At 48.7% G+C, this 27044-nt stretch overlaps 1 protein-coding gene across 7 annotated transcripts in view; it reads right to left on the bottom strand.

Annotated features, from left to right (window-relative positions):
• PROM1 (prominin 1) overlaps positions 1-12816 on the bottom strand; it is a 162830-nt gene extending 150014 nt beyond the window's left edge. For 2 of the 7 annotated variants that reach the window (XM_053217547.1, XM_053217548.1), the window contains exons 1-2: positions 12325-12742; positions 9203-9275 (exon numbers count right to left, since the gene is read on the bottom strand). The gene's annotated coding sequence lies outside the window, so the exon portion shown is untranslated. Of the gene's footprint in view, positions 1-6786; positions 6951-9163; positions 9276-12324; positions 12743-12779 lie in introns of those variants that run through there. The other 5 variants (XM_053217542.1, XM_053217537.1, XM_053217541.1 and 2 more) reach the window with 4 other exon arrangements.
• Positions 12817-27044: the final 14228 nt, after the last annotated feature.

Raw genomic sequence — 27044 nt, 5'->3', positions numbered from 1 at the left:
GGAAATTAGATGCAGGGAAGAGGCTCCAGGACACCTCTTCCATCTCCCTCCAGGGCTCCAGCTTCCTACTTCTCAAGGTGAAGCCTGAGACAGCCAGTGCGGAGCCCAGCCCAGGAAGGTGGCCTTGGAAGGCCAATGTCCTTCAGATGCCGCATCAAGGCCTGCTGTCCCTTCCTCTGTTACACATCACCGAAGTTATAGGTTTCCATGACCTGTAAGCTCTGTAAGCTTTGTTCACTCAAATATCCCATGAGCCTAAAACTGTGCCTGGCACAGAATAGGAGCTCAATAAATATGCCTCTATTGAAAGTGTTTCGTATAAGCACCCTAACCTGGCTTCAGATGTGCTTTGCTACATGCTGGCTGAGTCCCTTTAGACTAATCATTTCACCTCTCCAACCTAAGCATCCTCATTGGAAATGGGCCTGCCAGTGCTTAGACATTTCCTCCAGGTATTTTAAAAATAAAGGTATTTTTAAAAATAAAAATATTGTAAACTAATACATACACAAAGAAAATTCAATATAGAGAGTGCTTGGCACCTAACAGGTGCTAAATTCCTTTCCTTCTTCCTTCTCTTTCCTTTCCCCTTCCACCCTTTCTCCTACAAATATTTATTGAGTGTCTTCTATATGTGCCAGGCATTGCCCCAAAGACATGGCAGGAACCACGACAGAAAAGGGTCAAAGGTTACTGTCTAGTTTCTGAGATACACAGAAAAATCTGTACACAAATCAACCAAGTGGACCATTTCAGACGGTCTTAAGAACTACAGAGAAAGTCATACTGAATGAAGTAATTGACTACGGAGGTGAGGGGGCAGTTTTTCTGAAGCCATGTCCAGATTTTAATTTGGGTAGAAATTTCTTTTGCCCTGGGCTTATGGACCAAAGCTACATGCTAACTTGGGTCAAGAACTGGGAGTTCTGGACCTGATGGTCTGTCGGACTTAGAGAAGTACCTAGTGCTGGGGGCCCTCTGTTTCCTCATCCAGGTGCAGAGTTTCTGAGGTTCTTCCCACGGTCAAACACTTCCGTGATTCATTGTTCTCCCCAAGTCCAGCACTGTGTCTGAGCCAGTTTGTGATTTGTAGGGAGCTTAATATTTTAATTTAGGAAACAACTGTTAAATTACTTAATAGACACGCTGTCTTGCTGCTTGGCAGCTTCCTCGGTCCATCCTGAGTTTCATTTTATTTTATTTTTTTAAAGGAATCTTTAAAAAAATGTTTACTTATGGGGCACCTGGGTGGCTCGGATGAGCGTCCGACTTCAGCTCAGGTCATGGTCTCACAGTTTGTGAGTTCGAGCCCTGCGTCGGGCTCTGTGCTGACAGCTCAGAGCCTGGCGCCTGCTTCGGATTCTGTATCTCTCTCTCTCTCTCTCTCTCTCTCTTCCCCTCCCCTGCTCATGCTCTGCCTCTCTCTGTCTCTCAAAAATAAATAAATGTTTAAAAATTTACAAAAATGTTTACTTATTTATTGATTGATTTTGAGAGAGAGAGAAATAGAGAGAGAGAGAAAGAGAGCATGGGCTGGGGGAGAGAGAGAGAGAGAGAATCCCAAGCAGCCCTTTGTTGTCAGTGCAGAACCCGATGTGGGCTCGAATTCACGAACAAGAGATCATGACCTGAGCCAAAACTAAGTCAGACACTTAACCAAGGACACCCAGGCACCCCCCAATCCTGAGTTTTAAACTTAAGCCAGGAATCCCATGGTGACCCTCAGTGTGACTGTGGATACCATTAAGAGGCATATAAGAGCTTATTCTGAGCTTCCTACATTCACGTCTGCTTGAACCAGCTTGTATTCTCGTCCAGGTTTCTGGACACCCCTCAGAGCACCCTACACTAGAGGTGACTTTGATCGTGGTGTTTCAAAGACGTTTTGAGTAAACGTGCGCTCTGGGAGCCACTGCTCTGTGACACGGGCTCCAGAAACCCTTGGATATGACGAGCTTGTTCCCTGCAGGATCAGTTCTAGGTGAAAACGGGAAGTAGGCATGGGAGGGAAACTGTGGGCTTTGACCGGACAGACTACGTGTACGGCCTTTGGTGTAGTTTTGGCATGTCTTCCGATCTCTCAGAATTCGTTTGACTGCGGACAAAATGGGAATAACGATGCTTATTTCACAGTTACTACAAGGGTTTTATGAAAGGACACAGTGACGCCCATAGATACTTCCTGTGGGCCTCCTCTGGGTGCCTGCACCTCTGTGGTGTTCTTGGGGTGCTCTGCCACCCCTCTGCTTTCTCCACCCTCCACCCCAGCTTTGCAAGCTCTGCCTCTCCCTCTTTCTCCTTCTGTTCAGCATGAGCGCCCAAGGCATTCAGACACCTGGGGAGCACCTCTGTCTCCCTGGGGAGACCCTCGGCAAAAGGGCTACAGCCATGAACCTGAGTTAATTTCTCCCAAATTGCTCAGGTTCAGACTTTCTCACTGTGATCTCATCAGGTGCTCATGACACCCCATCGTGTGTCCCCGGCTCCCCTGCAAAGTCTCGCCATGGTTGGGGCCCAGCACCTGGTGGTTGGCATCCCTCCCTTCCTGCCCTCAGGGAGACTAGGTGGGCTAGGAATTGCCAGCCTCACCCTGTCACTTCCTGGGGCCGTCAGGGTTGCTTACAAGCTTTAAGGTATCCAGAGACTTGGGGGCACCTCTCTCCTTGATGTGACCCTCTGAACCCTCGGTTAAAGGGGCCCCAGGCTAGCACTGCATATCTTTCTCCTGAAGACAATTGGGGGAAATGTTCCTTTTGTTTCTACCTCTCAATCCCCTCTCTGGAGATGCAGGCCTGAGGCCACAGGATACTGGGCAGGACGGAACAAAGAAGAAGACCACAGAGCTGGCAGTCCAATCCTTGTCTGGGACTACCGCTCCTCCCACCTTGTCTCCCGTGGCTCCCCATCCCAAGTCTGAGTTACCTCCTGGGGAGCTCTTGACCCTCCAGCCACTGCCTCCCAGGGACATTCCCACCACCTCACTGGCCAGCCCGCACTCATCCTGTCCCAGCACTGCAAATGCCCCCCAACCGCAGCAGCCACCCGCACAAGAGGACACTGAGACTCCCAGAGACTGCTCATTCGGCCTTTTCCATCAGAAGGGTTCAGTGCTGACATTCTGGAGGCCAACTGCTGGGTATTTACCACCCACGTCTGCTGGACACCCTGTGGAACCCCCTCGGTGCTACAGTTTCCTGGTCTGTAAGTCGTAGCTAAGACTAGCACCTTATATGGCATCAGAGTGTGAGGTTTTGGTGACAAAGAACTTGCACAGGGCTGGCATATAGTATTACTCAGCAAACATTTCCTGCGAATCTGCCGTGTGTTAGCTGGTATCTTCTCCAAGGTCACAGTGCTGATCACCAGAGGGGTGAGTGATGAAATCTCGGGGCTCTCAGACTCAGAACCACCGCTTTGCCTGGGACACATGTGCCTCCATCTTTTCAGGCCAGAGAAAGAAAAGAACACTTGAAACACATCAAGCACGCCCTCCCTCTTCTCAGGGTCAGTGCTGAGCTTGGGCTCAGCTACTCTTGTTTCCCAGATGTAGTTTAAGGAATCCCTGGGCCTCTGACTTCAGAGTCAAGTGGAAGGTGTGGAGGCCCCCATTGCTGCAGAACCATTCCTGTTAATAAGGAGAACTCAGGACATGTTTCTCCCCCGTGGGCCTCCTGGATCCGGGCACCCTAGTTGCTCAGGATAGAGTAAATAAGGCCACAGGACTCCCAGAAAACACCCGGCCCCTGGTCCTCAAACTCTGGCCCATCCATCACTGAGAGCTGGGCCTGGGGTTTCCCCATTCAACCCATTGTAACCCAAATAAACTTGGAACTTCCTGCCTCTTTAGGCCTGCCTGAACATGCCCTGGTGTTCTAGGCACAATACCCACTTATATATCTGCCTCCAAAATGCCCTGTGTGGTGATTGTGGCCGTCTCCTGAGGGATGCTGGAACATTGGCCAGCAAGGGCCTGCCCGCAGACCTTCCTTGTAGTGCCCTGCCCTCCTCGTCCTGCAAAGCCTCGCTCGGATCTCCCCCCCCCCCCCGCCCCCCCCCCCCCCCCGCCCAGCTCTGCTTTCCATGGACTCCCCGCTCACGTGGCCCTGGTGCTGGCACAGAAGCAGCAGGAGTCAAGAGGTGAGAGCTAGAGAATTAGTAGAAGATGACTACCGAGAGTCTGGGTTCCTTGGCTGAGGAATCCTATAGGGGACAGCAGAATATGGGGAGAGACCACACTGGGCCCCTTCATCATGGCATGAGGGGGCAGCTTGGGGATGGAAAGGTGTATTCGTCTGGGGCCCGCTGGCTCTGTGACCTGGCACAAGGGATTTGCCCTCTCGGAGCCTCGGTTCTGCTCCGCAAAACAGCATGACAGGGATGTGCGTCTTACAAAGCTAGCACTCGATAAAAGTCTATTTATGCCTTCGTTACCAAAAGCCTTGTTTCTAAGGACTTCTGGTCTGAGAGTGGGGCTTTCTGCCTGTGATACATGGAGCCCTAGACTTTGCCTGGACGTCCCCCAGACTCCCAAGGCCTGTTTCAAGGACAGCAAATGCCCAGACGTCAGTTACACGTATTAGGTTACTGAATACAATTCCCACTTAAGAAAGAGCATTCTATTCTCTCAGCCTCAATTCAACATTTAAAAAAGGTGGGCCTAAGAAAAGCCCTGGCCTTGATGAGTATTCAAGCAGTATGCAAATAATGAGGATGTAGCCCAGACTTCTCTTCCTCCATCAATTTCCACTTCCCCTCCTTCTTCCACCCGGAGATCTCGAACGAAGCAGCATACATGGCCTCCTTGAGGAAAGATATGTTTCGCAGCCCTCCTTGGAGCTGGCATGCCCATATGACTAATTCTGATCAAACGGAATTATGCAGTAGTGGTGTGTGAAATCTTGGGAAAGGGTCCTTAGAGGCTGTGTTACTCAGGATATTCCAGAGAAACAGAATGAATAGGATGTCTAAGAGGTATTAGCAGGAGCTGGCTCACGTGGTTTGGAGGCCACGAAGTCCCACAGTCTGCCACGTGCAAGATGTAGCCCCAGGAAAATCAGCGGTGAACTCGGGCTGAGTCCGAAGGCCTGAGAACCAGGAGGACCAATGACACAAATCCCAGTCCAGGAGATTCTCCCAGGGCAGGAGAAGATGAAATGAAATGTCCCAGCTCAAGCAGGAAAAAAAACCTTTTTGTTCTATTCAAGCCCTCAACAGATTGGCCAATGCCCCACCACACGGGGAAGGCAGCTTCCTTTACTGAGTCCACTGGTTCAAAGACTAATCTCATCTGGAAACATTCTCACAGACACACCCAGAAACAGTTTAATCTGGGCACCGGCAGCCAGTCAGGTTGACACATAATGTTAACCATCACAGAGGGAGAAGAAGCCTCTTTCATTTCTTCCTTCTACCTGCTGGCCAGAATTTGCACTGATGGCTGGAATCCAGCAGCCATCTTGGACCATGAGTTGACCTTGAAAATAGAAGCCATGCACGGCCCAGGAACAAGAGCGGAGCATCAGTCCAGCCCTGCACTGGCTTCCCTCTGCCACCGTGATCATGACTGACAAATAAATAAAGACCCTAAGAAGGCTTAGGTTACTGTGATGCTAGCCAAACTTCCTCTTAACTAAGAAAATGCAAATATACCACACTCAGTGGAAGATGATGGGTCCTGTGGGGGCTTCTTTAATTGCCATTCATTTTCTGTCTAGTGTGTTTGGATTTACACTCTCCCCCCAGCCCCAGATTTCATTCAGGAAAGGCCCAGCTACAGGTGCCACACACTTGTTACAGAGAGCAAGAGTCTGGGAGGAAGGGGAACAAATTCCAAATCCAGAGCAGAACAAGCCACTTCCCCCAGCCCCACTCATTTGTCCTTTCATGTAGCTAACGCTGACCGATGCCGTGCAGGCACTATGCAGCATCTCACCTAGTCTTCACTAATAACGCAATGATTTTGGCATCATGCCCATCTTCCAGATGAGGAGACCGAGGTTCTGAGAGGTAAGGAAATGGCAGAGTAAAATTCAGGCTGCCTCCCTTGATCATGCACTGATTATTTTTTTCATCATCAGGCCTATATCTGTTTGACTAGTGGGAACCCGTCTAAAGTATTCCATAGATATACTCCAACGAGGCAGAGAATGAAATAGTCTGGAAAGTGCCCTGTTTCCAGGTCAGGATTGATAAGAGGGTGGGGTTGGTCAATCAGGGAACCCCTATCTATCTTGTGCATCCTATGTGCCGTGCGCTGTCCTTGTGGTTTGTCATCACTGATGTCTTTGGGGCACCTGTTGCCCTGAAGCGTGAACATCACAGTTTTCTGTAAAGAACCCACGTTGCCCTGGCACAGTCTTGTGGTTCAGAAGGGAAAATACTGGCCAGGGGTGCAGAGCGCTGGGTCTGGTTCCATCTCTACCACCTACCCACTGTGTATTTTCAGATGAGCTGGGCCGTTGAGAGCTTCCCCTTTGCTTGTGTTCCTTTTGAGTCATTCAGACTTGGCCAAAGCTCATCAAAGAAGTGCTATTTAAGGTTGTCCAGGAAATTACACTCTCAGTGGAAATTCAGGAACCTTCTGTTAGGCCCCCAAAATAATTCACATAAATAAATATCAGGCTTCAGTTGCAGCTTCTTTTTATAAAAGAGAGGAGATATTTGAGAAGGAACTGTTATTAGAGTTGAAAGAGTCACTGTGATCGTGTTTTTATGTCCTCTTTGACCTTTCTTTTTTGGGGACTTCTCTGAGAAAGAGTCTCAGTGAAATGTGTTTCCAAGACTTACGTGGTGATAAGAATCACTTAGGGCTCTTGATTAAACTGACGAACACACAGAACCAGGATTCCAAGGCGATCTTGGAGTCGTGATTCTGTCGGCTGGTGTGAGACCAGGAATCCGTGTTCATAAGAAGTGCCCAGTGCCCTGGAGCTTCTTGTGGTCAGATGAATCTGGGGAACACCAGAAGGGCATGAAGTCGGAAAGACACTCAATGTCTGATGCTCTCTTTGTAACGTTGGAAAATCGAGAGCCAGAAAAATGAAGTGGCTCTTTCATGAGCCATCAGGAGCTGGCACTAAAAAAAGTCAAGACTTGAGTTCAAGTTCTGAAGCCACAGGAAGTTGGAGAGAAATTTGAACCCTGATCTTCCTGCTTTTTAGTTGTGTGATCTTGGGCAAGTTTTCTATTCAACTCTGAGAGTATTAATTAGCAAGTGTTCACACTAGGTGCCAGATCGTGTGCCTGGCTTAAGTGTTGATGGGTGAACAAGAGAGAAGCTAGACTGCACTTGGGTGTTCTGGAGCCCAGAGGGGAGACCAACAAAGAGTGGGGCTCTCAAAGGTGAGGACTGCAGCCAAAGTGGAGGGGACCCTGCCGAGGTACACAGCCCACGTGGCTTGGTCTGTGGAGACAGGATCAGCTGTGGTTAAGGGTTCAGAGGATGAGCAGGACTTAGCCAGGTGAGCAAGTGGGAGGAGGGCACTGCAGGTACCAGGAAAGATTTTAAAAAAGGCCAGGGAAATACCTAAACTCGGGCCTCGTGAGGAATCAAAGAGACAAGTCCAAAGATGATGGCCGTGAGGGAGCTGGGGCAGACCATGTGGGATCTCATCTGCATACATGAGCTCTATTATAAAGGCAAAGGGAAGTCACTCAAAGATTCCAGACGGTCATGGTGCCATCAGATTTTTGAGACGTTCTTGAGCCTCTGAATCTTCATCTGGAAATGCGGGTCATAACTTGCCCCTTCTGCTCTCTCTCTTGCCCACTTATGGGCTAATTCCCCACACTAGGGCCAGAGTGAAGCTTTCACAATGGAAGCCAGATCCCATCACTCCTCTGGTCAAGCATCCCCGGTGGTCCCCATCCCAACCTGTGCTCAGAACCACATCCGAAGTGCCCAGTGGGACCTAGACCTATCGCCTATAATCCTCGACCACCTCCCCCAGTCTTCCCTCCTGCCCCAGGCATGCAGGGAGCACTTCCCCTCTGGGCTGTGCATGGACTGTGCTCTCTGCCTAGGGTCTCAGCCCCAGACACCCACATGGTTCTGAGACCTTCGCTGACGACACCCCTCGCTGTCCCTTGAGGTGGCTCAGGTTTTCTTTGGGACACTTTCACCTGTCATCTCCTGTACTTGTGCGCGCAATTCTATCTTGTGTGCTCCCCCCCGTTAGAGGGCAAGCTCCACAGGGTAGGGGGCGTCTTCTTGCTGCCTTCTCCCCAGGGTCTGACACAGAGCTGCCAGCCCATGATATTTGTGAGTAAATGGCTGAGCAAGACTGATCTCGTGGGGTCACTGAGAAGCTCGAATAACAGAATTGCAGTATATGTAGTACTGGGAGCAACAAGGACTTAGCTAGTGGCAGCTTCCTTCTTTCTTTCTACCCCATTCCCTCTCCTTCCAGACCCCCAGTTAGAAGTCCTTCCCAGGGCGCCGTTTACCCCTGCGCCCCCAGTTGCCCCTGGATCCTCTTTCTGCCTGCCAGCACTAGGCTCCGTCCCCGACTGCCCTGCCCATTCTGTGCTGCCCAACGCTGGCTTGGCTGTGTCCCTAGAGGAAATGGGATGTGTCACAGTTACCACACATGGAGGCTGACGGGGGGGGGGGGGGGGGGGGGCGGTGGAGGCTGGCCGCTCAGAACTGCTCATTGTCCTGGACCTGTGCGGTCAGAGCCTGGCTGAGGCCATCACACCTGGGCGGCATCAGATGCATGCCAGGGCGTGTTTTGCAGGCACAGAAAACACAAAGCACTTCCTTAAGCCTTGACTGATGGCTTCTTTTCTTCTGCCCTTGACACAAATAGGCTGTGACCCCAGCAGCGTGGACATGGGATCACGAGGGGAAAGTCCCTTGCCCCACCCCAACGGCAAGGTTCACAGAGATGGCCATCTGTGGTGGGGAGGCCCAGGCAGTGTCCTGGGAAGGCTCTCCCCTCCTTTGCTTCCTACTCAGAACTCATGGGGGGTGTAAATAAATATACGGGGGCATGAGCTGTAAGCTGCCAGGGGCGGCCTTTAAAATCACCTATTTCAGGAGTGTTGCCTCTGAGGCTCCCAGCTGGCTAAGGGGTTTGGACATGGGTACCGAACTTTCATATGAGTTTCTGTCTAGTTTCTGTCGAGAGAGGCTTTGTTGCAATTTTAGCTTCTCAAAACCCACCTGTATAAACATCCGGCCTGGAGATGAGAAAGAACTCACCTACAGTCATAGTGTGAATGGCAAACTCAGTCTCCTGCCGCCCTCGGGACCTCCATTTCCCAGGTCACCAGTACTGTTGAGGATGAAACAAGAGTCAGAAACGCAACAGCAAACGCAGAAACAATGAAAACCTAGCTTAAAAAAAAAAACAAAAAAAACAGAGCAGAGCGAAAGGAAATATACCAACATGTGAGCCATGATTGTCTCAGGGAACAGTGTGACAAAAGCCTTTTTTCTTTTCTAGTCTTCTTAAAATTTTTCCAGATTTTCTATTAAAGAAAATCTTTTTTCTTTTTTTCTTTTTTTTTAATCATTAAAAGAAGAAAGAGTTCTCTGAAGGAAAAAAAATCACTACAATTGTATCAAAGTATCTCCATTCCATCCTTCTTTCATTATTTTTTGGGGTTCTTAAAATTTTTTTTTACCGTTCAAGTTTGTGGGTGATACATTTTGGAAATCCGCTCTTCTGGAAAAAGCATGAAAGTTAAAAAATGCATTAGCTTTCACACTGGAAGTATTTAGTTTAAGAAGTTCACGGAAATGGTTTAAAGGACAATCGTCATGTTCTTATAAATTTCAATAAACGTCAGAGCACATTGGTTGGAAACATACCTTTTTTTATGGATAGCTTTTCTATTTCATTTAATCTCTTGTAAAGATTTATTTCTTCAGGGACTGAACTAAATTCAGTGATGGGGCGCCTGGGTGGCGCAGTCGGTTAAGCGTCCGACTTCAGCCAGGTCACGATCTCGCGGTCCGTGAGTTCGAGCCCCGCGTCAGGCTCTGGGCTGATGGCTCGGAGCCTGGAGCCTGTTTCCGATTCTGTGTCTCCCTCTCTCTCTGCCCCTCCCCCGTTCATGCTCTGTCTCTCTCTGTCCCAAAAATAAATAAACGTTGAAAAATAAATAAATAAATAAATAAATAAATAAATAAATAAATTCAGTGAGCTAACTTTGCCCCCATAATACCACTTGGGGCCACTCTCTTATCTTTCTATTCTTAGCTTCAATGGGGATTTTAAAAATATCAGTTTTAAACAGTGGCTTCAGCTGATGAACCCATGTGATAGCTACTGAACTCAGTAATTATAAGATTTCCTAGAATAAATTTAATTGCCAAATTCTCACAATCAGCTGTTACTGTTGCTATAAATACCCCTCTTGCCTTTTCAAGCCCTGAGTGAGCCTACAGTAGCTGTTTTGGCCTCCAGAAAACTGTGAATTAGGCATCACCAATTTATGGGACCTCACTGTAAGCCAACTGCTTTGATTCATCTAGGGCAGGTGTCTGTGTAGTTCAGAGTCTCCTCACACAAAAAGAAGACAATTGCAAGTTATTTTCATCCTTGTGGAAAAAGGACACACTGTTTTTATTTACTTTTGGCATGTTAGAATCGGGTGTACAAACCCATGCCTCTTTGTGTCTAGTTACATCATCTTCTAGAATTCTATGAATTTATAAGGATTAAAATAATTTAACTGAATATAAGCCATCTTGTCTTCTTTTTTTCCCAAAATTTTACATCTTTATTTGTGTTTGGGAGAGAGAGAGAGAGAGAGAGAGAGAGAGAGAGAGAGAGAGCATTAGCAGGGGAGAGCCAGAGAATCTGAAGCAGGCTCCTGGATCTGAGCTGTCAGCACAGAGCCCAACATGGGGCTCAAACCCACCAACCACAAGGTCATGAACTGAGCTGAAGTTGGACGTTTAACTGACTGAGCCACCCAGGTGCCCCAAAGCCATTTTGTCTTTTAATAAATAAGTCTGACTTTAAACCCTGGTTCTATATCTTACTAGCTGTGTGACCCAGGGCAGCTCACACAACTTCTCTGACCCTCACTTATAAAACAGAGATAGTAAAATAGATTCGGTAAAACGGTTGTGCTTTGGAAATAAGGACTTTGGAAAATAAACTACGTGATGGCATTTATTAGCACAGTGCATAGCACACGGTGCATATTTAAATCTACTTTCTTTCCTCCAGCCAATTGTCAGAGGACAATCCCAACTTTTTTCCATTAGGCAAACATGAACTGAGCACTTACAGGGAAAGTATGAGAGACGCCAACACCCTGTTCTGCAGCTTTAAGGATCTCACCGTCTCATGGGGAGGACAGAGACCTGTTTGTGTCCTAATTACTCCAGACCTGTGAAAACTGGTTTTTAGAAAACATGTCTTTAAAAAAATGTTTATTTATTTATTTTGAGAGAGAGAGAGAGAGAGAGAGAGCACGCACGCGCACACACACACACACACACACACACACACACACACACAAGTGGGGGCGGGGCAGAGAGAGAGAGAATCCCAAGCAGGCTCCATGCCGTGACTGGGGGAGACTCTATCTCACGAACCGTGAGATCATGATCTGAGCCAAAATCAAAGGGCCGGATGCCCAACCGACTGTACCCCCTCAGGCGCCCCTCAGTAGACATTTATCACCTTTGATCATTCACTCAGCAAGTATTTATCAAGTGTTGACTATGTGCCAGGCCCTGAGGCCCTTGGGAGTCACCGGTGAGCAAAAATACAGTTCTTGCCTCCATGGCAAGAGTACATTCTACCAGAGCAAACAGACGGTAATCAGATGAACAAATACACATCTTGTAGAGCATAATTTCAGGGAAGGAGTGCTGTGAAGTAAGAAGGTGTAGGGAGAGACAAGAGTTGCTGTTTTCTAAGGGGTGGTCAGGGGCGTCTCTCTGAGGTGATACGTGAGCTGAGACCCGAGTGAGTCCTTGCAAGCAAAAGGTTTTTGGGAGAAGTAGGGCATGTGCAAAGGCCCGGATATGGAGTTGCTTCATGTGCTAACGGAACAGTAAGGAGCCTGGGTGATTTCAATGCAGTGCTAGAAAACGGGGCCAGAGAGGTGTGAAGGCACAGATGAAGCTTTCTAACTCACCCTCATCCTGTTCTGACCCTCTGAGCTTGGTTCTCCCTGAATTTAAGGCCCTGCTTGGGCTTTCCAGGACAGTCTCTCCTGGCCCCTGCTGGCTCCCTCTGCCCTGACAGGAACCCCTGACCCACATGTGGCCACCGCACACAGGCCTGGATGCCAGTCTCGGGAAAGGAAGCCCACAGAGAAGGGCGCCTCCCCTTCTCTGTGTCCTCAGCAAATTCTCACCTTGATTCTGCAAGGTAGGTAGCAGGGGAGAGGTTCTCACCATGGGAGGGCCATGTCAATCTTGCCTCTGAGACTCCCCTTTCCCTCCGGGGTCCACCTGGTGTCATCACACCCCTGATGTCCAAAGCCCTGCCTCTTTACGCCCTCTGACCCAACCCTGAACACAGAACTTTCCCTCAGTTTGCCCCAGTCCAGCTGCGATGGGGCTGGGCTGTTTAGCAAGATTTTATAGGGAGTCTTTGGAGCACTGAAGGGGCGTAAACAGAGTAACTGACAACTACCACCAACATGACTGCGTTCAGAACCCTCGAGGCCATCCACATTGACCCCTGCCTGGCTCAGCCTCTTCCCGGGCAGCCGCTGCCATGCTTCAGCCCTTGGCACCCCTCCTTCCGACCCCTGGAGCCCACGTCCCCACAGAGGGGCCCACAGACAAGAAGGTGGCAGTTCCTCACCAGTTTAAGACCCGCCTTCCAAGCCACTTCCTGTCCCAGCATCCTTCTCTCCCCCACCCCCCAACCCCCGCCACGCTGACATCAGAATTGTCCACTCTCATCTGGGAGACCTGCCCCCAGAGGCTTGAAGCCCCGCTTATCCCCATCAGAGCACTGTCCCTTCAGTGTCATTCAAAGGTCTCTGATATTCCTGTGGGAGGGACTCCTCACAGCCCCACCCGCTGTACCTGCACTCGGTCCCCTGAGCTGCTTGGGGCAGGAATCCCCGCCTGGTCATCTCGACCCACCAGCCCAGCACAGAGGAGGCCGGGGAGCCTGGCAGGGGCTCAGCCCTCCCTGAGCAGAAGCTGGGTCTTTGGTGGTGGTCGTGGTGGGCTCGCTGGGGACGTCCTGAAGGAGTCTGGGGAGGGTGGGGAACATCGCTCCTTGCACCCATCATGCCTCGGGCTGAGGAGGTCTTAACCCTGTTTACAGGATACGTACTGAAGCAAATGGTCCAGAGCTGTTGTCCAAATTCAAACGGGACACAAAAGGAATGGGGCCCGGAGAGGCCGCCAGGGAAAAAAAGACCAAAAAAATGGCAAGTCTTGTAACACAGGTGCGTATAGTGATATTGCATATATGTGACCTTGAGAGACTGGATTCAAGATCGTATTATACCCCAGACGTAGAGATTCATTTTCTTGATTCCCTGGGTGAAGAGACGTGAGCAAATGCCATTGCTGGGGAACGGGGGGGGGGGGGGGGGGGTGGTGAGGGGGGTTGTTGGAAGGCAGACCGCCCTTACCTCCAGGCTTGGGGTTTTGACCACCACACTCGATGGCTTGGCAAGCAAAGAGGCCTGAAGGTCGAGGAAGAGAAAATAAGGTCTGGAAGGATTCACGGAACCAGGTTTCTGGGCCACTGTGACATTTTATGCTGAACTCATGACCCGTGTCCATCAAAGAGTGTACTTGGAATTGTCTGGAATATGGTAGGAAACCACCCAGTGAGAGCTGCTTTGGTCAGGGCAGTGGGGGGGTTCAGGTGCGCTGGGGTTTTCCCACACCCGGAACAAGCTGCACCCTCGTGCTGTAAGCAGAGACGGTTCTGTCTGTAATTATGATTACTCGCTGCCCTTCTGTGGTTGGGTAACAATGGTACCAGAGATCTCCTGGGGTGCCCCGGGCAGGACTGTTCATTTCCTGTTTCTCTGAAGCAATCTGATTCCTGGCAGCCAGGGGGAAGAAAGGCCCAGCAGCGTATTTCCTTATTCTAAACCCAGGAGCCTTATCTTGGGAAAGTAAATATGGTGGCTGCAGGAAATTTTTGAAAGTGAAATGGGTGGCTGTGGGCGGCTGTCCCCTGTCCCATGCTGTTGTCTTCACCTCGAGGCTCTGATTTAACTGAACTCCTCCAGGTATGGACAGCCTGGGATGGGGGAACACCCTGAGGAGGGAGGCACAGGCCGCTTTTAAGGAAACTAAGGTTCCAGGAAGCAGAGAAACAGCCCAAAGGCACCCAGCTAGTTAGTGTCCAGAGCAGAGATTCAAGCTTGTGTTGTCTCTCTATAGAATTCATCAGGAGATCATTACTGAGCGCTTGTTATTTGTACGAGGGAAGAAGGAAGAATGTAAACACAGCCAGCCCTTCTAGACTGTCTGGAATTGGCTCCTCTGAGCCCTTTCTCCTTAAGGGCCCCCTCACTAACTGGGTTTCCCAGCCGTTGCCAAAAGCAGGGATCACATCAGTCTGGCCACTGAGGCCCCCAAGACCACCAAGCAAGTCCAGTGCGACCACCATCCTTTTGCAGAACTGTCTTCCGAGAGGCAGCTGAGCAGGGAGAAAACTCCAGGTTATAAGATTGCTTGGGGGCTACTAAATTCTACCGCTGCATTTCTGTCTTGTTAATCCTGTGAAATCAACTTTCCAGTTTTGTGCTTCAGGGGGACCCAGGGAGTCGGATTCAAAGGAAGAGGATGCTTATGGGCAAAAAGGATTTACCTTGAATAACTACATCAGAGGTAAAGAACAATGATTAAGTCCAGAGCAGGCCCCAGCACTCAGTCAGTCCCACCCCATCCCCCGCCCCTGTCACTGCCAGGCCCTGGGTGGGAGGGTGCTGCACCAGGACCAATGGAGGCTGCATCGTGGGGCAGTTTTAACAAAGTGGGGAGGACAAGGTTGTCATCTAGGAAAGACTCTCCAGACTGCAAGAGGCCTGTCAAATGCCTCCTGCCCCGCCAGGGGCAGCAGGGCCCATTACAGGGGCACTGGCCTCTCCCCAAGAGGTCCCAAAAAGCTTCGGGAGGAGGAATTTTCAGCTGAAGCTCCTGCCTTGACGAGGAGAAGAGGGAGGGTCATTCCAGCAGATTCAGCTATTGGACAGGAACGGGCTACAGGTATGATCCCACTCTCTCCCTTTTTTTTTTTAGCTTGAGGTTAAATTCACATAACATAATATTAACCATTTTAAAGTGTACAATTCACGGCACTTAGCACATTCGCAGCGCTGTGCAGGTACACCTGTCCCTGGTTCCAGAACCTCTTCAGAACAAAGCTCATTTCCCCCATTACCCCTGGCGACCAGCAGTCTGCACCTGTCTCTGCGGATCTACCTGTTCTGATATTTCATATGCATGGAATTGTACCATGGCTTACAAGGCATCAGGCTGAGGGCGGTTGAACCTTGGTTTTCCTTTTGATAGATCCCAACCTTTGTTAAGACTTTTGTGTGTGTGCAGAAGTGATGCTTTTCATGGTGCAAACCCTGGACGTTGACAAGAGCCTCTCCTCCTCCCGTCTTTCACAATCGGGATGCTAGTATCTCAGAGAAAAGCCTTCTATGTTACCCCCGTGCAAATATTGAGGAATATCTGGGCCGCTTGCCCAGTTGTGACCCTTGGGCTTAACCTCTCAGTCTCATGTCCTCGCTTGTAAAATGCAGATGAGACAGTACCTCCTTCACGGGTTTATTGAGAGGAGGAACGAGTGAACACTACAGGTGGAGTGAAAGTGGGGTGAGCCACAGAATAAATGCTCGGTCAATGCCTACACTTCAGCTGTTATGTTTTTCCCAATGTAGGGACATGGGGAGTATCATATCTGCGGAAGGGAGAGCCAAAAGAACTTGCCAAAAGAAAGCAAATATGTATTTTTTTTTTTTGAGTGCCTATGTTTGCTAAGTCATCATCGCTGCTCCATTTCACGGAGGAGGAAACTGAGGCCCTGAGCGGTTAAGTGTTCCGGAGGTCACACAGCTAGTTAGGCTGAAGGCCTTGGGCGTTCCTCTATCTGGCCCCAGGGTCGCCTCCGTGTATCAGAGGCCCCTAATCTGGGGTTTAGAATCACACGGTCAGGTCCCCTCACCTCTGTGCGGTTCCAAGCATCTAATTCCGCCTTCCTGGCTTCACAGGGCTGCTGTGGGCTTCCCGCCTGGCTTGTCGCCCTCGTCATCTGGCTGTGACTGGAAACACTCATGCAGTGCTTCCAAAAAGCAGAGCTGCGGAAGCAGGCTTTCCAGTCACTGGGTTTCTGCCACTGGAGCTGGCCGGGCACCGCACGGAGACCGTACAAGGCCCTCGGGTGATGCCTTGCCCGGAAACCCTGGCTGCTGCCTGCTTGGGGCCAGGCACCTGGCCTGCCTTTACTCGCGCCATCTCATCAAAGTCTCCCGACTCCCTGGAGAAGGGGAAGCCTTCGGAAGCAAGAGGGAAAGGAGCCTCAGGCCCGGAAAAGCAAGGAAGATGTCTCGGGCTTGGCTTCTTGTCCAGCGACAGCACCGGCTCGCCGTGGTAGGTATTGGATCCTGTTGCCAAAGCAAGCCGATGGGCCGTGGAGCTTTCCCTGAGATTCCACAGGAGGATGGCGAGGCTGCAGCCTTTTCCCAGGATGCTAATTAAAACTGCAAATCGACCAATGCAGCAGCATAAATAATTCAACTTGGAGGAGCATGGGGACCAGGGTTCACACGGCTGCTCAAATCCCTCCAGAGCTCACAGTCCTGGTTCACATGCCCCAGAGAGGACAGCGTGCACCGGTGGGAGCTGCCCTGCCTCGCGGGGAACCCTCGATGAGAGGTCTGCACGGCCGCCTTGGTCCTGGCAGCCCATGGCACCTGGGCGTGGCCACTGAGCCCCATCTGGGGGTGCTGCCCGATCCGCCTATAGCTGCCAAATGGGAGCTGAATCTGGAGGAAGGATGTCCCTCCCCCTGATGGCGTTTCAAATGCCCTCCAGTTTGGGGCTTGGCCTGGACTCATGTAGGCCTTCTGGTTTCTGATTCCCAGAGCGCCCACAGGTGAACCCTTCTGACACCAGCCTCCTGACGTCACTACCTCTTCCTAGTAGAGTCCCAGGAGCCTGGCTGGCACTGCCGGGGGGGCCGCGGGCCCCGCTCTCCACCTCAGTGGAACCCAGCTGGCAGCTGTCACATCACCCTGGGATCCTAGGAGGTCAGGGCGAGAGGTGCCAGAGGACCACCTTGGTCCTCTTCTGCATTTTCCACTGTCACCGTTTGGGGCCAGGCATTCCCTAAGTGACCAGCACGTCACCGTCCCCTGCACTCGTGAGGGGAACACTCTAGTGACCCTCACCTTCCAGAGAGACCAGCCGGGGTTCACGGAGGTTGTACGGGCTGCCCAAGAGCACACAAGGGTGGTGGTGAGGCCAGAGCCCACAGTCTTCATGAAGGTCCAAGTCTGCGTAGATCTGCTGGTCACGGGATGGCTTATGGAGCCACGCTCGGCAGTTGGGAGAAGAAATGAGAGGCTCGTGAGGAGGAGGAGGCAAGGATGTTTAGTTCCAAAGCCACGTCAGATGAAGAGAAGGGAGCACAGGAGACACCACAGCTGACAGCAGAATCTGTGGATAAACTGACGCCAGGGCTGAGTTTCTGGCATGGGTCTCTTAACTGTGGGTGGCCGCGGGGGACTTGATTCGCGAGCTCAACATGCCCTCTCCTGCCTCTTCCTCACCCTGGACTAGACAGACTCCATCCTTGTGTCAGAGCATTCAACAGTTCATGTGTTAGCTTGCTGTATTTTTTTCTTTTTTTTGAGAGAGAAGGGGAGGGGCGGAGAGAGAGAATCTGAAGCCGGCACCACATTCAGCACAGAGCCCGACGCAGGGCTCCATCCCACAACCCTAGGATCATGACCTGCCTGGGCCAAAATCAAGAGTTGGACATTCAACCAACTGAGCCCCCCAGGCGCCCCAGTTCCCTGTTTTTTCTGAGCTAAGAACTGAACTGTGGTGATGAGAGAGACCCATCAAAATAGTTTGACGTCACAGTGAACAAATACCACGACTCCGTCCTTCTCAGACAGGGACCTGATCTTCCTTGATTTCTTCTGTTCACTATGCATTTTCCCCTGGTTTTCAAAGTGTGTATTCAAATATCTTTTCAGATGTATATCTTACCTTGTGTACCATTATTCCTCCTGTTTTCAAAATAGAGGCTCACAGCGCTTGTCAAACGTGAGCCATTCGTTTATTCCCTTGTAAGTACCAGGCCCTTCCCTGTGTGTCCCCGAATTCAACACAACGAAAAGCTTTCTGGAAAGGTGCATGTGTGGGGAGGGCATAGGGTACATAGAATTTGAGCCCTGCTCATGGGAAAAACAGAACCTATAAAACTGAGGGATAGTTGCTTGGCTCTCGCTACTGGATAAAGCCCTCACTTCTTCCGGCACACAGACTTTTTATGAGATAACTAAAGTTTTATTTTAAAACCTTCTGTGTCCATGATCTTTTTTCCACTCTGTGTGCAGAAAGAATCACCCACAAGTGAGTGAGCCAGCCTGCCTGCCCGCACCCACATCTCAATTCACCCCTCTTTACACCTGTGGTCATACCTGATGTGAAATGTACTTGGTGCATTTTGTGGGGGCATTTACATGCTATCGTCGTGTTCCTGAATTTAGAAATTACAGAAGCCTTGGAACGTATCCCTTGGGAATGTCAAGCACCCACGAGATGATGAGGTGGCTAAATGTGTATGGAACACTGTTGGTGTAATGGGTGTGGTCTTGACACAGGGAAAAGCTTGGAATGTCCACACCAGATAGACATGAGGGGCGTGCGATGCCTCAGGTGGTCTCTGTCCACCTGACCTCTTTCCTGGGCCTTTCTGAGCTAATGAAAAACTCACCTGATACACCTTGACAAATCTCCATCATTCATGACCCATGGGTGAGGCTCCCCAAGACATGGAGAAACTTCCAGAACTTTGACTTTACTTTGACTGAGGCATCCGAGTGACCACAATTGCTCCCTACTCTACTCCTATTATACGTGTGGCACACCTTCCTGGCTGTCCACACACTTCCCTTGGTGACAAAGCTCTGACTGGGTCTGGTATTCACTGTTCCATGTGCCCGGGGGAGCCGGCCCCTCTGTGGCCACAGGTGATGAAGGTGACCAAGTCTAAGCCAGTTGTGGTCATTTCATTTCCCGTGACCATGATCATTTAGGCACCGGCATGGGAGGCGATCCTAGCTTCTGGCGTGAAAGGAGGGGTCCTTTGGAGATTTGGGGGAAAGAGTTTCCTCCCTGATGAAAAGGATGTGAGGAGAAATCGCCCTTCCTGTTCTTGGACGTGATTCTATAAAGATAAGCTATTGGAGGCCGAGGCCACATCTTGTGGCAGTGAGATAGTTGTCGGTGAACCTAGCAGTGGTGTAGGAAGTACCCACACCCTTGACCTCTCAAAACTAAACAACCTGCCCCCAGCCATCTTTGTACTACTTGTTATATTAGATAACAAATCCTTTGTTGCCGAAGCCATTGATTTCCAAACTTCAGTGTGTATAAGGATCACTCAAGGAGTTTGTTATAACACAGAAATTCTGACTCAATGGGGCTGGAGTGAGGCCCATGAATTTGCATGTCTAACGTCTAGTGATACTGATGCTGGTCCAGGAACCACACTTGAAGTAGCCACCGCTTAAACTAATTTAAATTGCACGCTTGACTTCTTGCAACCCAAACCATCCTGGCTGCTAAGTGCTTTTGGAGGGTACGTGACAATGGATACTTTTGCTTCCTACTTGCAAAGCTCTGATGCGATCCTAGTTCATTTGATCCTCACCACAGGCCTAGGAGGCAGCTGATTTTGCAGAAGGGGGAAACCGAAGCTTAGAAACTTACGTTTTCCAGAGCCCTTTTATTTGCGAGTGACGGAAACCTGGTTCCAAAGGAGTTTAAGCACAAAGGGAAAGTTGTCGACTCAGGTATCTAGACAGAATAGAGGCGAACCTAGGAACAGCTGAATCCGGTGGCTCATATTGTGTTGTTGGTCTCTTTCATTTTATTCTTAACTGCTGGCCAGCTTCCTTCAGGTAGCAGAGAACCTGACCACCGGCTACCCAAGGCTCCCATCCCATGACACTGGATTGGGACTCCAGAGGAGAGGGTTACTTTTGCCCAGTGCCTGCACATAACCTCCTGCACCCCCTAAGAATGGAAACAGGGAGAATCACGGGGGAGACAGTCATATCTAGGCTGAAGACGATATGGCTCCCATCAGGTGGGAGGCGTGAGGGTTGTGGAAAGCAGTTGGATGTGTTTAGATTCAGATACCATTGTAAGATTTCCATGTAAACATGTTTAAAACTCAGAGGAGACTGCTTTATCAGAATTCTTTCTGCAGGGTTTGATCCTGAAAATGTGGTCCCTGTGATGATAGCTCTTATTTGACTCTGTAGCTTATAAATACTGAATATTACCTCCCCCACTAGGTAATATGGACCCTGACAGCAAGAAACATTTAATTCGTTTATTTCCTCAGCAAAAATGTGTTGGCCCTGCTGTGTGGCTCGGGGAACGTCACTGATAATGTTGAGTCTGTTCTAGTTAGGAGGTGGCATCTAGACAGTTTGACTCCAGGTGGGTCGGGTGTTCTGGGAGAGGTAGCCTCGTGGCAGAGAGATCCACTTTATCACACTCTCCAGAAACGGAAACTTGTTTAATCAAGTTAATTTTGCTACACACACACACACACACACACACACACACACACACAAGAATGGGTTTGACTACATATACCAATATAGGGCTTAAATAGATAGTTAGAAGGAAGGAAGGAGGGGAGAAAAGATGCTGAGAAGGCCACCAGCCATACCTATCATAATCTGTATGTGTAATAAGATGCTCTCAGATTGGACCTAGTACTTTTGAATCTTCGATGCACAGAAGTGGGAACAAACCACTATTTTCGCCTAAAAGCTGAAGTCTTCCTATCACCCTAGGGCAGACTTCATCTTTTGGCAAAGACTGCACATTGATTTTGCAAGGATCCTGTAATAAGTCTCCCGTCATCCAACAGAAAAGGTCAGAATCTCTTCTGAACTGAAGGAATTCTGAACAAGTTGTTGCAGCCCACTGGTTGCAAAGTGACATGGGTAGATGTGTCCATGGAAGGCAGTGTTGTATTTTTTTGGAGATCCACGTTTGATCCTTCCCTTGGCGTTGAAGATGAAAGATCCCTGGATCTAGCAGGGAGAGATGGCAAAGGCTGTCATCCTATTTCGGAGACCAAGCTGGTAAGAGGTAGGACCCCTCGAGGGATCCCTCCAGGTAGGACTTGGCCTCTGGATCTCTGGAGCCATAATATTTTGTATCGTGTTTAAGTGATTTCTTTTTTGTTTTGATTGCTTTCTGAGAATGTTGCCTACAGGAATAATTTATTAACTATCTGAGCCTGGTCTCAGCGGTGGTCTGGGGATTAGGGAGGAAGTAGTCATGCTCGGGAAGGCAGCAGTTCTAAAATAGTAGGGATATCTCTAGGGAATGAGCTAGATTCGGAGAGGTTGTTGGAAGAGGAAGTGACAAGGAACATGTAGGGCAGGTTTTGAAACACGCTTGTCTCCCTCTGGGACCTCTGGGTGGGAACCTATTGAAACCCTGTATCCTGCTAAATGGATTATTTGGGGCATGACCTTACCTTGGCTATTTAAGGGGAGATTTTCTAGTAGATTGAGCAATTTGGGAATACCTGGGGAAACACTAAAGGGTCACAAAGTTTGACTTTGTTCTCAGTGTTTGTTCACATGTATGATTACATTTGGCCTTGCCCTTTGGGAGGCTAAATAGCCAAGTGTCTACCTCTTCGTCATATCTGGCATCTCTGAGCTTATTTAAAGATGCATTTTATCCTTCTACACGAAGAAAAGGCTAAATTTGTGTGCATGCAATGAAAACGGAGGTGTGCTGGACAATCAGGTGTGATTTTATTCCCTCGAAAGCAAATAATATTGCTCCATTACCACATTCCTAGATCCAAAATTTGAGAACACATTTTTTTCAAAGGATGATGTAAAGCAGTAAGTACACCCCCAAATAAAATTGCAAGAAGGGCAATAACCTTAAGGGCACCTCTGCAAATATTAATGAGGCATCTTCTTTCTTTGGTCCTAATCTGCAGGCCTTTAATTTCTTATTCTTGTCATGTTGCACTTAGGTGGAACTTCTGGTACAATGTTAAACAGCAAAGGTGAGTGAGGACTTCTTTGTCTTGTTTCCAGTCTTAGGGGGAAACAGTTCAGTTTCTCATCATCAAATATGATGTTAGCTCTAGGGTTTTTTCATATTCCCTTATTGTATTAAAGAAGTTCCCTTCTATTCCTAGATTTTTAAGAGTTTTCATTATTACACGATTGTATGGGTTTTTTTCTGAAGTCTGTTAAAATTACATTGATTGAGGGGCACCTGGGTGGCTCAGTCCATAAAGCGTCCGACTTCAGCTCAGGTCACGATCTCATGGCTTGTGAGTTCAAGCCCTGCGTTGGGCTCTGTGCTGACAGCTCAGAGTCTGGAGCCTGCTTCCAATTCTGTGTCCCTCTCTCACTCTGCCCCTCCCCCACTCATGCTCGCTCGCGCGCGCTCTCTCTCTCTCTCTCTCTCTCTCTGTCAAGAATAAATAAAAAACATTAAAAAAATTTTTAAAAACTACATTGATTTATGACTGTTGAATCAGGCTTGTATTCCTGATTCCTGAATCACACTTGGTTGCAATGTGTTATCCTTTTTATATATTGCTGGGTTCTATTTGTCAATATTTTGTTAAGAACTTTTGCATTCATATTCACGAGAGATAATTGGTCCACAGTTTTCATTTACTGTAATGTTTTTATCTGCTTTTGGTATCCGGGTAATTCTGCTCTCCAAAAATGAGAATGGAAGTTTTCTGAACAAAAATTTGTAGAGAATTGGTAATGTTTTTTTCTTAAATGTTTGATAGAACTCACCAGTGAAATTCTAGTGTTTTCTTTTTCTGTAAGAGCTTTAATTATCAGTTCGATTTCTTTAATATAAAGATATGAAGGTTACCATTTTCCTATGTGAGTTTTGATATCTGTTTCTTTCAAGGAATTGGTCTGTTTCATCTAAGTTATCAAATTTGTGAGGGAGTATCTTCTTTGAGTGCCTAAAGCTTTGGTTTGTGAAATTGCTTCTGTGACGTTGCCTGAGCATCAGAAACCAAGCTCTCAACTCAAGTAGGTGAAAAGATGATAAATCTTTATTTTAATCGCTACTCTCAGAGTCTGGGAAAAGCCTGGTAATTAATTTGCTGGCAACGTCAGCCATACTTCTCCCGACGGAGTTGGCCTAACATATCTTCCTTTCCCAATAGTGGAAAGTGAGCATTTATTTTGTATAACAAATGTGCGGGGTAGTGACTTAGCAGCTGCACAGCAGCTGGGGGTGATGATACAGAGTTCCTATACTACCATTTCAAGCTTTAAAATTGACTACTAAGTTGTGGGGCACCTTGGTGGCTCAGTTGGTTAAGTGTCTGTCTTAGGCCTAAGCATGATCTCACTGTCCCCGAGTTCGAGCCCCACGTCTTCGTTGACTGCTAAGTTGTTTTACTAACAAAAATGTAACAGTGTTTCTTTTAGTTTTCAAAAAAAAATTTTAATGTTTATTTATTTTTGAGAGAGAGACAGAACATGAGCGGGGGAAGGGCAGAGAGAGAGGGAGACACAGAATCCGAAGCAGGCTCCAGGCTCCAAGCTGTCAGCACAGAGCCCCATGTGGGGCTCAAACCCATGAACTGGGAGATCATGACCTGGGCCGAAGTCGGACACTTAACTGACTGAGCCACCCCGGCGCTCCTAAAATTAATGTATTTTGGATGAAATATCAGATTTATTTTTTATTGCCTGATTTTATTCTACTATGAGTGTAATATTCAGCTTTTGCTTTACCAAAGACTGATTTTTACCACTTGCCAATTAAGAATTCGGCCAAATACAGGGGTACCTGAGTGGCTCAGTCAGTTGAGTGTCTGACTTCAGCTCAGGTCCTGATCTTGTGAGTTCGAGCCCCATGTTGGCTTGCTGTTGTCAGCCTGTCAGCACAGAGCCTGCCTCAGATCCTCTGTCCCCTTCTCTGCCCCTCCCCCCACTTGTGCTCTCCCGAAAATAAATAATAATAATAATAATAATAATAAAATAATTTGGTCAAATACCTAATCACTGTGCCTCAAAAATGCACACACTTGAACACACACACACCCCTCATTATCTCAACGTCTTCAAGTCTCACCAGGCTGTACTTACGATCCCACTGACGATAATCTCTATGGTTTGTAAGGAGTGCTTTTGTCTACATTTACATTCTGGGCCTTTCTTACCTTAAAGTGCATAGTAACTGGGTCGTAATGAACCTCAAATATTACCTTCCAAATTATTTTCAGGTCCCCGGGACTCTACTCAGTAGCTTAAGTCTTGAATCTGACTTGTTTTGCCAAAATCCCACCCCTCTTTTTAATTCTCTTGCAAGCATCCTCCAGCACTTTCGGTGGCTGTGTAAACCCACCCCTCCCTTGGTTCATAGAAAGACAGGGAAATCACAACGGGAGCTCGCCTGCAATGTCTGTGACTCATCTCACATCTCTATCATTTAGGCCTTAGGATTAGCCTTCCTACATGTGACCAGACCATTAATTGACAGTGGTCTAAACAAGACAGATGTTTACCTCTTCCTTATGTAAATGGACCCTAGAGACGGACTGTTCAGAGGCCAGAACAAGGCACAATAGAAGAAGCAAAAGGGTACACTCTCTTCCTTGTACTGAGCCTTCTTGGAAGTTCCACATAAGACTTTTGTTTGTGTTATGGCTGTAGAGATGCTTCTTGTCCACGAACACTAGCCTCCTTAGAAACAGAACATCCCCATTTTTAGCGGGGTTCATAATTGTGTGAAATAAAAGCTATCTCAGACATCTAGCCAATGGAAAGGAGACAGACTGTCATGTCTAACATTTAGAAAGTATCCTTAAGGACAGGAGCATGCCTTTCTTCCTCCCTCCTTCTCCTGCTGGCTAGAATGCAGAAATGTTTGCTAGAGCTCAGAAGGCATGTTGGACCATGGGGTGGAAGCTATATATTAAGGGTGTGAAGCAACAATACGGAAGGAGTCTAGGTCCTTGGCAATCCTGGAACAGCTCTACAAGATTTGGTTTGCATCCAAGCAGACTGTTTTCTTTTGAAAGAGACATAAACTCTGATTTTGTCCTTTTGACCCTTGTAGCAGCTGAACAAATATCACAACGAACACAGATGGATAATGCATCTAAACTGAAGATTGGGGGTTGGAACTGGAGAGCCACGCCCTATTTGGGGGCACTGAGCGCAATCTCCGGGGAGCTTTCAGTAACTTTGCATAATTTTCCAGCCCAGCCTCCTACTCAGAGATTCTAATACAACCCCCCCCCCCATCCTATCTGAAATAATTATAGGAACGATGTCACCGATGGACATGCGTTAGATGTGATAACAATGTGGAGGCAGGAAAGAACTTGAGATGAATTATGCTGGAAGGCTGATGGTGACATGGGCAGAGTCAGGAGGACAAGAAGGGGAGGTGGATGGTCCGAGCTGATGGCATCCACGTGGTGATGCCCAGCAGCCGGTAGAGCAGCCATCTCAGAAGGCTCCTCAGGGAGTTTTGCTTGAAGGCATGAGAGGAAGCTGGTGAATCAACAAAGGAGGGCAGCCCCAAGAGGGAACTCACCTTGGAACACATCTGGGGTTGAAGGGCAGAGAGGAAGCAGAGAGATTCAGTCAATGGAAGAGACGAAGAAAAAAGCAGCCTGAGGAAGGGCAAACGGGGCATTGTAAGATGTTCAAGGGCAGGAACAGGTCTGGGGGGAAGGAGAAATGGAGTGGAAGCACGAAGAAATCAGTCAAGTGGGGCTGGCAGCAGCAGAGCAGGGGGGTAGGTCTGGTATTCAGGCGAGGGTGTTGCTCAGGGGCTATTACAAGTGGGACAGATGGTGGTTTCCCTAAGTCTAAGTCAAAATAAACAGTAAAAATAAATAAATAAATAAATAAATAAATAAATAAATAATAAATAAATAAAAGGCAGCTGTGAAAATAACTTTGATGGATTGGACCATTTGCTAGTAAAACAAAGGTTATAACCAGCCCTTACATTTGCATGATGCTTGGTGCCTTCCGGGCAGGACAGGCGACATAATTTGTAGGGCCTGATGCGAAATCAAAATGTGGGTCCCTGCTTAAAAATGACTAAGAATTTCAAGATGGTGACAGTGGAGCATTGGAACATGTGTGAAGTGCTGTGTGACTGCACAGGTTGCACGCCTGGTGAAGCCCGCCTGCTTCCGAGCAGTTTCCTCCTCTAATTTCAGAGAGAATCTTCGAGATGCTCTACCCCATCCAAGTCATTTGGAGTGGATAGCTCTTTTTTTGCTGTTCAGCATTAGACCACCCCTCTTGTCTGGGGGATGGAGGGATTCCCCCACTGAATTGGTGCAGGTGGGAGGCATGGCCCCTCCACCATGAAAACCTTCTCCCAGCCCCCAGGACACCAGGGATCCAAGGACACACGTGATCCAAGCTTAGCTCATCAGATGCTTCCTCACGGGATTTCAATTTTTTTGCATTACTCTTAGGATGCAGGACTCCCAGAGATGCTTCTCTGTGGCAGTGGCAGAATCAAGAGGCCGGGCCAGAGGCGAGGATCCAGACGGAGCAGAGGTGAGTGTCCAGCGGGAACCAGGGATAGTGTCCCATCCCACGTTTCGCTGGGAGCTGCTCTTGGATTCCCTGCTACTGACCACTCCTTCCTGTCGCCCCTTGTCCAACATGTAAGTTCAGGAGAGTCCCCAAGGCCACCCTCAGGTTCAGCAACGCGGACATACTCACATTGACGCTTTTCTACCGTGAAAGCTCATAGATTAAAATCATCACTAAGAAAAGGAGCCCAGTGGAGGGGCCAGGAGGGCTCCAGGAGCAAGCTTCCCCTTGTCATCTCCCAC

The sequence above is a fragment of the Acinonyx jubatus genome, chromosome B1, assembly GCF_027475565.1.
Source record: "Acinonyx jubatus isolate Ajub_Pintada_27869175 chromosome B1, VMU_Ajub_asm_v1.0, whole genome shotgun sequence".
NCBI classification, from domain to species: Eukaryota; Metazoa; Chordata; class Mammalia; order Carnivora; family Felidae; genus Acinonyx; species Acinonyx jubatus.
This window is presented reverse-complemented; position numbering and strand designations above follow the sequence as displayed.